This window comes from Lissotriton helveticus, chromosome 10, assembly GCF_964261635.1.
Source record: "Lissotriton helveticus chromosome 10, aLisHel1.1, whole genome shotgun sequence".
Lineage (NCBI taxonomy): Eukaryota > Metazoa > Chordata > Amphibia > Caudata > Salamandridae > Lissotriton > Lissotriton helveticus.
Window position 1 is genome coordinate 366,259,076 of NC_136071.1, and position 12,978 is coordinate 366,272,053.

The following is a 12,978-nucleotide window of genomic DNA, read 5'->3' on the forward strand; positions in this document are numbered from 1 at the left end:
GAGACAGCTGGGGAGACAGATGGGGGAGAACGATGGCCAGATTGGGGAGACAGATCGGAGAAGGACATGGGATGAGGGAGAGGCAAATGAGGGAGAGACAGGTAGAGAGAGGATAGAGAGGGAGATGGGGACAGGGTGGAGATGGTGGAGACAGGTGAGGAAGTACATGGGATGAGGAAGATGGGGATGAGGGAGATGGAGATGGAGATGAGGGAGAGCAAGATAAGGGAGAGACTGATGGGGAGAGGGTGGAGATAGGGGAGACAGATGGGGAGAGATGATGAGGGAGAGGGAGATGAGGGAGAGACCGATGGGAGAGGGTTGATGGGTAGAGGGTGGAGATGGGGGAGGCAGATGGGGAGTTGGAAACATGAGTTACCTCTAAATGGTGTTGATATCACTTCCCACAGTGAATAAACATGTTTTAAGCCCTCAAAGTGTGCATTTGGGTCCTTTTAAGTCACTTTTACCTTTGCGCCAAATCTTGAGTTTAGTCTCCCTAGAAGCATGAAAATGACTATAAATATGTTCATTTTAGCTCCAAAAGTGATGATCCACATCTGAAAGTCAAAATTAGTTGAAATATGGAAATTTTCAAAACGGACCATTTTGGTCCTCTCAAAGTAATTTTCTCAGGTCGCGGTCATCGATCGTTTTGCATGAAAAATCGGCCCTTCTCGCATGAACATGAATTACCTCTAAATGGTGTTTATATCACTTCCTGCAGTGAATAAACATGTTTTAAGCCCTCAAAGTGAGCATTTGGGTAATTTTGAGTCACATTTACCAATGTGCCAAATCTTGAGTTTTGGCTCTCTTGAAGCAGGAAAATGACTATAATCATGCTAATTTTAGCTCCAAAAGGGATGATCCACAACTGAAAGTCAAAATTAGTTGAAAGATGGACATTTTCAAAACGGACCATTTAGGTCATCTCGAGCAATTTCCTTAAGTCACAGGTCATCGATTATTTTACATGAAAAATCTCACAGAGACACGTGGGCTGGAATACCAACATCAAATAGTTATAGCTGCCTGGATATGGTCGACTGACCACCATCAAACCCCTGTACCGTGACCAACTCGCACTACATTAGAGCAAGCTTTGAAAGACCAGCTGAACACCCGGTGACCACGATCTCAAATAAAATTCAAGGTTCACCAAAAGCGAGACAACTGGAACCAAAAGTAACGACAAAATTCCTACCTATGGGAAAACAGGCTGAAGGCCCTCCATGTATAACGAAGGCCAGTAACAGACCAACAACCTCGCAACAAACTATCCCAAGGTCACCTGTCAATTCTATTAAATACCATGACAGGAACTTAATATCCTGGAACGTGGCGGGATTAGCAACCAAAAACACGGAAAGTAGCTTCTTAGATTTGGTCCACTCAAGCGACATAGTCTGTCTACAAGAGACATGGCTAAATAATTCAATCCATCTCGTGGGGTATAGAACATACTTCTCCCAGGCAACAAAATCAATCTCTGGGAGAAGTAAAGGAGGTTTAACTACATATATCTCCAACCTTTGGCCATGTCGTGAAGTAACTCCTGTTATACTCCATCAGAATTACCAGATTATTAGCTTTAAAGGAACGAATCAGGAGGTTTTTTCCCTCATAAATTTCTACAATAACATGACCACAAGTGAACTGTCCAAAGCCTTAAATGAAATTTTAGAGGAGAGCAACGAATTAAAGAGAAAATATGCAAGAATTCCACATACAATAATATGGGCAGGTGATTTCAATCTTCATTTATGCAAATACAGCGATGCCTCCATTTGCGGGATCACAGATGAATACGGAAACCCGTTACCTCACTTTTCTCACACCCCTGAAGGTACCAACATGCAGGCCATCATGGCTGAATTAGACTTAGGGTTCGCAAATATGTTAAAAACCCCTACAACGCAGTTTCTTTCAACCTTTCATGGCAGAGGCTGTGAATCAGTAATTGATTATATTCTGATATCTAGCAGCAAAGCCAAGTGCATAAAATCATTCAAAGTGGAGAGCATTGCACTCAGCGACCACTTCCCACTCAGAATAATACTCCAAGAATTATATCCTCAAAAGAGCTCGGAAAAGAATCTGCCTGGTTTACTTCACCAAGAAGTATTAACATTGAACAAGAAAAATGGGTACACCCTAAAATGGGGCAATCTAGATCAAGATCTTATCAATGAGAAAATAATAAAAACAAGTAAGAATGAAATTGATAAATGCTTGGACCCTCTTTCTAATGCTGTAGAGATTATGAGTAGCTACTATGCAATAGCGAACACAGTAAGCCAAGAATTAACCAGACCAAGCAAAAAAATAATAATACCTTGAGAAATGGGTGGTTCGATACAAAATGTACAAAATCATATTCAAATTTAAAGAAAGCCCTGACAAAACAACCAAGAAACAGAGCAGAGGTAACTGGACTAAGGAAAACTTATGCATAGGCAATCAAACAAAGGAAAAAGGAGTTACAAACAAACCTTTGGACACAACTCCTGAAAAACAGTGCCCTCAAAGACAGCACAGCCTTCTGGGAAACAGTTAAAACTCCATTCCTAACTGATAACAATGCTGGCCCCTCTCTGGATGTTGCCATAATCGCAGAAGACTGGGTACAGCACTTCTCAGGGGTTTTTGGAGAGGTTGAGCCTGAAGACACAGCTTCTCAAGTTTCTCTTCCGTCGGTGCAATACCCAATAAAGATACAGTTTACACTTAAAGAAACAACGTATGCCATAAAATCTGCAAAAAATGGCAAAGCACCGGGACCAGACTCTATTCCCATGGACCTTTTTAAATCCCTACCTGAATTATGGGCTCCCCTTCTGACTAAAGTGTTAAACGCAGCAAAAGAAACTGGCCTTCCTGACTCCTGGTCAACATCGATCCTGGTCCCCATTTTCAAAAAAGGGAACAGAGATAGTCCAACGTGCTACCGCCCCATATCCCTCTTGGATTCAACTGGAAAGATGCTAGGGCGCATACTTTTAAATCGACTCCAGGAGTGGTCTAAAGAGCAAGGGGTGCTCTCAGACCTCCAATATGGCTTCAGGGCCGGACTAAGCACCGTGGATCAAGTCCTAAATTTAACATTACTTGTAGGGAAATATGTAACAGCGAAAAAATCTTGCCTACACATGGTGTATGTCGATTTAACAGCGGCCTTCGACTGCGTGAAACACTCAAAGCTCTGGACAATAATGCTACAAATGGGGATAGAACCCCCTAGAGTAGACATCCTCCGTGAGCTATACTCCGGTGCTACGGGAAAGGTCAGATATGGAATAACAGGACAACTAACTAACAGCTTCCCAATTCAAAAAGGGGTAAGGCAGGGGTGTGTGCTGGCTCCGTTCCTATTCACACTCTACACGAACGGCTTAGAGGCTGCACTGCTAAAAGGCGTCAAAGATCTGCCGGAAGCCGGAGGTCGACAGATTCCAGCGTTACTATACGCCGACGACGCGGTAATCCTGGCAAGAACACCCGTCCAGCTTCAGAGGGCCCTAAATAATTATTGTACCTTCATGACCAGTCTTGATCTAAAAGTGAACATAAAGAAAACTTATGTTATGCACGTCGGCAACAGAGGGAAAAAAGAGAAAAAAATCTTCGTGAATAACCTACCACTTGAAAGAGCTAACACCTATCCTTACCTTGGTATATCTATTGATGAGGCGTTTAACTGGAGAGAGGCAATCAATTCCAGAAAGTTAGCCCTCATAAGAACAGTCGGCGCCCTAAAAGCATTTTCACTCCGTTTGGGAAAAAGACCACCTAACGAAATGATTAAGATATATAATGCAAAATCCATCAGCACAGCTACCTTTGGAGCAGGAGTATGGGGCACGACGAATGTGGAGCCACTCCAAAGAATTGAAAACTCCTTCCTAAAGTTTTTATTAGCTGTTCCTAAAAGCACCACCACTTTCGGCTGTCACCTCGAACTCGGAGTACATCATATATCGGACATCATTAAGATTCAGCCAATCATGCTATGGCGTAGAATATGGGCCACGGAAGAATGCCACCTCACTAGAACAATAATAGAGGACTGTATGAAATTAGATCATATGAAAAGGATCAAATGGCTGGCATATGTAAAATCTTTTTTCATTGATATTGGCCGTCCGAGTTTCTTCGAAGATCCACCATCCGTAACAGACATCTCAAAAAAAGACTTAAAAACACTTTGTCTGTCACACCTGTCTGAAATCCGAATGTTGTGCGAAATAGGTAAACCCTCAGTACAACAATGCTTAATGATACAGCTGGTCCCATCCATCCAACCTTATTTACAGTTTGATTTGTCGCAATACGAAAAGTTACTCCTTACCCGTTTCAGGTTTAATATATATCATTTCTTGGTCTTATTTCCCACACAAAATGTATGGACTCACAACATTGTAGTGTGTCCGTGTGATTCTATGTCCCCACAGTCTACAATTCATGTCATATTTTTTTGTAAATTTTACACGCAACTACGCAGGAGGTGGATACTACCACTATTAAAAGTTCTGAACATTCGTAGATGTCGCCCTGCCTATTTAGCATTGCAATTTCTGGAAAACTTTTTGATGACAAAATCTGTGGCACAGTATCTAAAACTATGTATTAGACACCGCACAAATTTATAATGACGTAGAACAGTTTTTATAATTCTTTTACAACGAATGAATAATGACTTTTTAAATATTTTATTGTGTTTTTATGTACTTTTATGGTTTTCACATATGGAATCCGAATAAAGATATTTTGATTTGACATGAAAAATCAGACGTTCTCTAATTAATTACCTGTAAATGCTGTTTACATCACTTCCCGCAGTGAATGAACATGTTTTAAGCCCTCAAAGTGAGCATTTGGGTAATTTTTAGTCACTTTTAGCCATGTGCCAAATCTTGAGTTATGGCTCCCTAGAAGCTTGAAAATAACTATAAACATGCTCATTTTAGCTCCAAAAGTGATCATCCATATCTGAAAGTCAAAATTAGTTGAAAGATGGAAATTTTCAAAATGAACCATTTTGGTCATCTCAGTGCAATTTCCTCAGGTCGTGGGGTCATCTATCATTTTGCATGCAAAATCGGATCTTCTCGCATGAACATGAATTACCTCTAAATGGTGTTTATATCACTTCCTGCAGTGAATAAACATGTTTTAAGCCCTCAAAGTGTGCATTTGGGTAATTTTAAGGCACTTTTACCCATACACAAATCTTGAGTTTTGGCTCCCTAGAAGCAGGAAAATGACTATAATCATGCTAATTTTAGCTCCAAAAGGGATGATCTACAACTGAAAGTCAAAATTAGTTGAAAGATGGAAATTTTCAAAACTGACCATTTTGGTCCTCTCAGAGCAATTTCCTCAGGTCGTGGGGTCATCTATCATTTTGCATGAAAAATCGGATGTTCTCGCATGAACATGAAATATCTCTAAATGCTGTTTACATTATTTCCCGCAGTGAATAAACATGTTTTAAGCCCTCAAAGTGTGTATTTGGGTCATTTTAGGTCACTTGAACCCTTGCGCCAAATCTTTAGTTTTGGCTCCCTAGAAGCTTGAAAATAACTATAAACATGCTCATTTTAGCTCCAAAAGGGATGATCTACAACTGAAAGTCAAAATTAGTTGAAAGATGGAAATTTTCAAAACTGACCATTTTGGTCCTCTCAGAGCAATTTCCTCAGGTCGCGGGGTCATCTATCATTTTGCATGAAAAATCGGATGTTCTCGCATGAACATGAAATATCTCTAAATGCTGTTTACATTATTTCCCACAGTGAATAAACATGTTTTAAGCCCTCAAAGTGTGCATTTGGGTCATTTTAAATCACTTCTACCCTTGCGCCAAATCTTGAGTTTTGTCTTCCTAGAAGCATGAATAAATATTGTCATTTTAGCTCCAAAAGTGATGATCCACATCTGAAAGTCAAAATTAGTTGAAAGATGGACATTTTCAAAACGGACCATTTTGGTAATCTCGAGCAATTTCCTCAAGTCACGGGTCATCGATTATTTTGCATGAAAAATCAGACGTTCTCAAATGAATTACCTATAAATGGTGTTTATATCACTTCCCGCATTGAATAAACATGTTTTAAGCCCTCAAAGTGTGCATTTGGGTCATTTTTAGGCACTTTTACCTTTGCGCCAAATCTTGAGTTTTGTCTTCCTAAAAGCATGAAACTGACTATAAATATGCTCATTTTAGGTCCAAAAGTGATGATCCACATCTGAAAGTCAAAATTAGATGAAAGATGGAAATTTTCAAAACTGACCATTTTGGTCATCTTTGAGCAATTTCCTTATGTCGCGGGTTATCGATCATTTTGCATGAAAAATTGGACCTTCTCCCATGAACATGAATTACCTCTATGGTGTTTAAATCAATTCCTGCAGTGAATAAACATACTTTAAGCACGCAAAGTGAGCATTTGGGTAATTTTGAGTCACTTTTAGCAATGTGCCAAATCTTGAGTTTTGGCTCCCTAGAAGCAGGAAAAAGACTATGATCATGCTCATATTATGGAGATGGGATGGAGAGGGAGATGGGGAGATGGAGATTAGATGGGGAGATGGGGATGGGATGGAGATGGAGATGGGGAGTTAGAGATGGGATGGGGAGATGGAGATTGGATGGTAAGGGACGGAGATTTAATGTAAATAAAGTAGAGAGAGAATGGATATAGACTGGAGATAAATTGAGGATAAAATGGAGATAAAATGGAGGAAACATGGGATAAAATGGAGCTAAAGTGGAACTAACATGGGGATAAACTGGAGATAAAATGTGGAAGAAGTGGGGTTAAAATGGGGATAAAATCGGGCTATAGTTGGGATAAAATGGGGATGAAATTGAGCTAAACTGGAGATAAAATGGGGATAATACAGGGATAACATGAGATTAAGCAGAGATAAAATGGGGATAAAACTGAGATATAATGGAGGTATGATGGAGATATTACAGGGAGATAATATGGCGAGATGGGGAGAGAGATGGGGAGACAGCTGGAGAGACAGATGGTGGAGACCGATGGCCTGATTGGGGAGACATATCTGAGAAGGACATGGTATGAGGGAGATGAGGGAGAGGCAGATGAGGGAGAGACAGGTGGAGAGAGGATAGAGAGGGAGATAGGGACAGGGTGGAGATAGTGGAGACAGATGAGGAGGGACATGGGATGAGTGGGATGAGGGAGATGGGGATGAGGGAGAGCAAGATAAGGGAGAGACTGATGGGGAGAGGGTGGAGATGGGGAGACAGATGGGGGAGTGATGATGAGGGAGAGGGAGATGAGGGAGAGACCCATGGGGAGAGGGTGATGGGGAGAGGGTGGAGATGGGGGAGGCAGATGGGGAGTTGGAAACATGCATTACCTCTAAATGGTGTTGATATCACTTCCCACAGTGAATAAACATGTTTTAAGCCCTCAAAGTGAGCATGTGGGTTATTTTAAGTAACTTTTACCTTCGCGTCAAATCTTGAGTTTTGTCTTCCTAGAAGCAGGAAAATAGCTATAAATATGGTCATTTTAGCTCCAAAAGTGATGATTCACATCTGAAAGTCAAAATTAGTTGAAAGATTGAAATTTTCAAAACTGACCATTTTGGTCCTCTCAGAGTAACTTCCTCAGGTCGCGGGTCATCGATCGTTTTGCATGAAAAATCGTACCTTCTCGCATGAACATGAATTACCTCTAAATGGTGTTTATATCACTTCCCGCAGTGAATACACATGTTTTAAGCCCTCAAGGTGCACATTTGGGTCATTTTAAGTCACTTTTACCCATGCGCCAAATGGTGAGGTTTGGCTACCTAGAAGCATGAAAATGGCTATAAATATGGTCATTTTAGCTCCAAAAGTGATGATCCACATCTGAAAGTCAAAATTAGTTGAAACATGGACATTTTCAAAACTGTCCATTTTGGTCATTTTAGAGCAATTTCCTCAGGTCGCGGGTTATCGATCATTATACATGAAAAATTGTACCTTCTCGCATGAAAATGAATTACCCCTATGGTGTTTATGTCACTTCCTGCAGTGAACAAACATGTTTTAAGCCCTCAAAGTGAGCATTTGGGTAATTTTGAGTCACTTTTACCCATGTGCCAAATCTTGAGTTTTGGCTCCCTAGAAGCAGGAAAATTACTATGATCATGCTCATTTTATGGAGATGGGATGGAGATGGAGATGGGGAGATGGAGATGAGATGGGGAGATTGAGATGGGATGGAGATGGGGAGTTGGAGATGGGATGGGGAGATGGAGATAGGATGCAGTGATGGAGATTAGATGGTAAGGGACGGAGATTTAATGTAAATAAAGCAGAGAGATGATGGATACAAACTGGAGATAGAATGAGGAAACATGGGGATAAAATGGAGCTAAAGTGGAGCTAAAATGGGGATAAAGTGGAGCTAAAATGAGGGAAAAGTGGGTTTAAAATGGGGATAAAATGGGGCTATAGTTGGGATATAGTGGAGATAAAATGGAGCTAAAGTGGAGATAAAATGGGGATAATACAGGGATAACATGGAGATTAAGCAGAGATAAAATGGGGATAAAACAGATATAATGGAGGTATAATGGAGATAATATGGGGATATAATTTGGGGAGATGTGGAAAGAGATGGGGGAGACAGCTGGGGAGACAGATGGGGGAGAACGATGGCCAGATTGGGGAGACAGATCGGAGAAGGACATGGGATGAGGGAGAGGCAGATGAGGGAGCGACAGGTAGAGAGAGGATAGAGAGGGAGATGGGGACAGGGTGGAGATGGTGGAGACAGGTGAGGAAGTACATGGGATGAGGAAGATGGGGATGAGGGAGATGGAGATGAGGGAGAGCAAGATAAGGGAGAGACTGATGGGGAGAGGGTGGAGATAGGGGAGACAGATGGGGGAGAGATGATGAGGGAGAGGGAGATGAGGGAGAGACCGATGGGAGAGGGTTGATGGGTAGAGGGTGGAGATGGGGGAGGCAGATGGGGAGTTGGAAACAGGAATTACCTCTAAATGGTGTTGATATCACTTCCCACAGTGAATAAACATGTTTTAAGCCCTCAAAGTGTGCATTTGGGTCCTTTTAAGTCACTTTTACCTTTGCGCCAAATCTTGAGTTTTGTCTTCCTAGAAGCATGAAAATGACTATAAATATGTTCATTTTAGCTCCAAAAGTGATGATCTACATCTGAAAGTCAAAATTAGTTGAAAGATGGAAATTTTCAAAACTGACCATTTTGGTCCTCTCAGAGCAATTTCCTCAGGTCGCGGGTCATCGATCGTTTTGCATGAAAAATCGGACCTTCTCGCATGAACATGAATTACCTCTAAATGGTGTTTATATCACTTCCTGCAGTGAATAAACATGTTTTAAGCCCTCAAAGTGAGCATTTGGGTAATTTTGAGTCACATTTACCAATGTGCCAAATCTTGAGTTTTGGCTCCCTAGAAGCAGGAAAATTACTATAATCATGCTCATTTTAGCTCCAAAAGGAATGATCCACAACTGAAAGTCAAAATTAGTTGAAAGATGGACATTTTCAAAACGGACCATTTAGGTCATCTCGAGCAATTTCCTCAAGTCACGGGTCATCGATTATTTTGCATGAAAAATCAGACGTTCTCAAATTAATTACCTGTAAATGCTGTTTACATCACTTCCCGCAGTGAATGAACATGTTTTAAGCCCTCAAAGTGAGCATTTGGGTAATTTTTAGTCACTTTTAGCCATGTGCCAAATCTTGAGTTATGGCTCCCTAGAAGCTTGAAAATAACTATAAACATGCTCATTTTAGCTCCAAAAGTGATCATCCATATCTGAAAGTCAAAATTAGTTGAAAGATGGAAATTTTCAAAATGGACCATTTTGGTCATCTCAGTGCAATTTCCTCAGGTCGCGGGTCATCGATCATTTTGCATGTAAAATCGGACGTTCTCCCGTGAACATGAAATATCTCTAAATGCTGTTTACATCACTTCCCGCAGTGAATAAACATGTTTTAAGCCCTCAAAGTGTGCATTTGGGTCATTTTAAGGCACTTTTACCTTTGCGCCAAATCTTGAGTTTTGGCTTCCTAGAAGCATGAAACTGACTATAAATATGTTCATTTTAGCTCCAAAAGTGATGATCCACATCTGAAAGTCAAAATTAGTTGAAAGATCGAAATTTTTTAAACTTACCATTTTGGTCCTCTCAGAGCAATTTCCTCAGGTTGCGGGTCATCAATCGTTTTGCATGCAAAATCGGATCTTCTCGCATGAACATGAATTACCTCTAAATGGTGTTTATATCACTTCCTGCAGTGAATAAAGATGTTTTAAGCCCTCAAAGTGTGCATTTGGGTAATTTTAAGGCACTTTTACCCATACACAAATCTTGAGTTTTGGCTCCCTAGAAGCTTGAAAATGACTATAAACATGCTCATTTTAGCTCCAAAAGTGATGCTCGACATCTGAAAGTCAAAATTAGTTGAAAGATCGAAATTTTTTAAACTTACCATTTTGGTCCTCTCAGAGCAATTTCCTCAGGTTGCGGGTCATCAATCGTTTTGCATGCAAAATCGGATCTTCTCGCATGAACATGAATTACCTCTAAATGGTGTTTATATCACTTCCTGCAGTGAATAAACATGTTTTAAGCCCTGAAAGTGAGCATTTGGGTCATTTTAAATCACTTTTACCCATACGCCAAATCTTGAGTTTTGGCTCCCTATCAGCTTGAAAATGAGTATAAACATGCTCATTTTAGCTCCAAAAGTGATGCTCCACATCGAAAGTCAAAATTAGTTGAAAGATTGGAATTTTCAAAACTGACCATTTTGGTCCTCTCAGAGCAACTTCCTCAGGTCGCGTGTCATCGATCGTTTTGCATGAAAAATCGGACCTTCTCGCATGAACATGAATTACCTCTAAATTGTGTTTCTATCACTTCCCGCAGTGAATACACATGTTTTAAGCCCTCAAAGTGCACATTTGGGTCATTTTAAGTCACTTTTAGCCATGCGCCAAATGTTGACGTTTGGCTACCTAGAAGCCTGAAAATGACTATAAATATGTTTATTTTAGCTCCAAAAGTGATGATCCACATCTGAAAGTTAAATTAGTTGAAAGATGGAAATTTTCAAAACTGACCATTTTGGTAATCTTAGAGCAGTTTCCTCAGGTCGCGGGTTATCGATCATTTTGCATGAAAAATCGGACCTTCTCGCATGAACATGAATTACCTCTATGGTGTTTATATCACTTCCTGCAGTGAATAAACATGTTTTAAGCACTCAAAGTGAGCATTTCGGTAATTTTGAGTCACTTTTACCAATGTGCCAAATCTTGAGTTTTGGCTCCCTAGAAGCATGAAAATGACTATAAATATGGTCATTTTAGTCCCAAAAGGGATGATACACATCTGAAAGTCAAAATTAGTTGAAAGATCGACATTTTCAAAACTGACTATTTTGGTCATCTCGAGCAATTTCCTCAAGTCACGGGTCATCGATTATTTTGCATGAAAAATTAGACGTTCTCAAATGAGTTACCTCTAAATGCTGTTTACATCACTTCCCGCAGTGAATGAACATGTTTTAAGCCCTCAAAGTGAGCATTTGGGTAATTTTTAGTCACTTTTAGCCATATGCCAAATCTTGAGTCATGGCTCACTAGAAGCTTGAAAATTACTATAAACATACTCATTTTAGCTCCAAAAGTGATGTTCCACATCTGAAAGTCAAAATTTGTTGAAAGATGGACATTTTCAAAACTGACCATTTTAGTCATCTCAGTGCAATTTCCTCAGGTCGCGGGTCATCTATCATTTTACATGAAAAATCGGACATTCTCGTATGAACATGAAATATCTCTAAATGCTGTTTACATCACTTCCTGCAGTGAATAAACATGTTTTAAGCCCTCAAAGTGAGCATTTGGGTAATTTTGAGTCACTTTTACCCATGTGCCAAATCTTGAGTTTTGGTTCCCTAGAAGCATGAACATGACTATAATCATGCTCATTTTAGCTCCAAAAGGGATGATCTACAACTGAAAGTCAAAATTAGTTGAAAGATGGAAATTTTCAAAACTGACCATTTTGGTCCTCTCAGAGCAATTTCCTCAGGTCATGGGGTCATCTATCATTTTGCATGAAAAATCGTATGTTCTCGTATGAACATGAAATATTTCTAAATGGTGTTTACATCATTTCCCGCAGTGCATAAACATGTTTTAAGCCCTCAAAGTGTGCATTTGGGTCCTTTTAAGTCACTTGAATCCCTGCGCCAAATCTTGAGTTTTGGCTCCCTAGAAGCATGAAAATGGCTATAAATATGGTCATTTTATGGAGATGGAGATGGGGAGATGGAGATTGAGTATGGGCGTAAAATCCGTTTCGCGGCGAATTTGTGGATTTTTGGCAATTTTGCGATCCGCGAATCGTGCGAATTTGGCCAAAAATCCGCAAATTCGCAAGCTACGAATTATTTTGCTTGGTCACGCTTGAAAAATACAATATCGCGCGCGCGGCATTGACCTACCGTGATTCTGAGTCCGCCGAGTTGTTTTTCTCCCAGTTTGAGTGTGCCGCGCCATTTTCGATCTTGCTGCGTGATCGCGCAAGAGTTTTTCGAACGCGATTACGTTATCGCGGCTTGCCATCTTGCACAGCGAGAGTTTGACAACGCGAGTAGGTCATAAAGGCCCACGTTTACGCATTTCGGGAGTAAACAATGCCGAACACGTAGATGCTAATTTCAAAAAGGGGGTGGTGATGGACAGAGTATCTGAGTTGATCAGAACACTCCTACCCAGTCAACAGATCAGGGCTTGATCCATCACCGTTTTTTAGGTCCCCGGAAGCTTGTTTCCTTCCCAGTGTAAGAATTGGCTTTAGTAGTCTGGTCTGCCCTGTTCCCATGATGCACTGGGCCAGGGACAGACTAATTTGCATACAGCCAGGTTCTGAAACTGGGA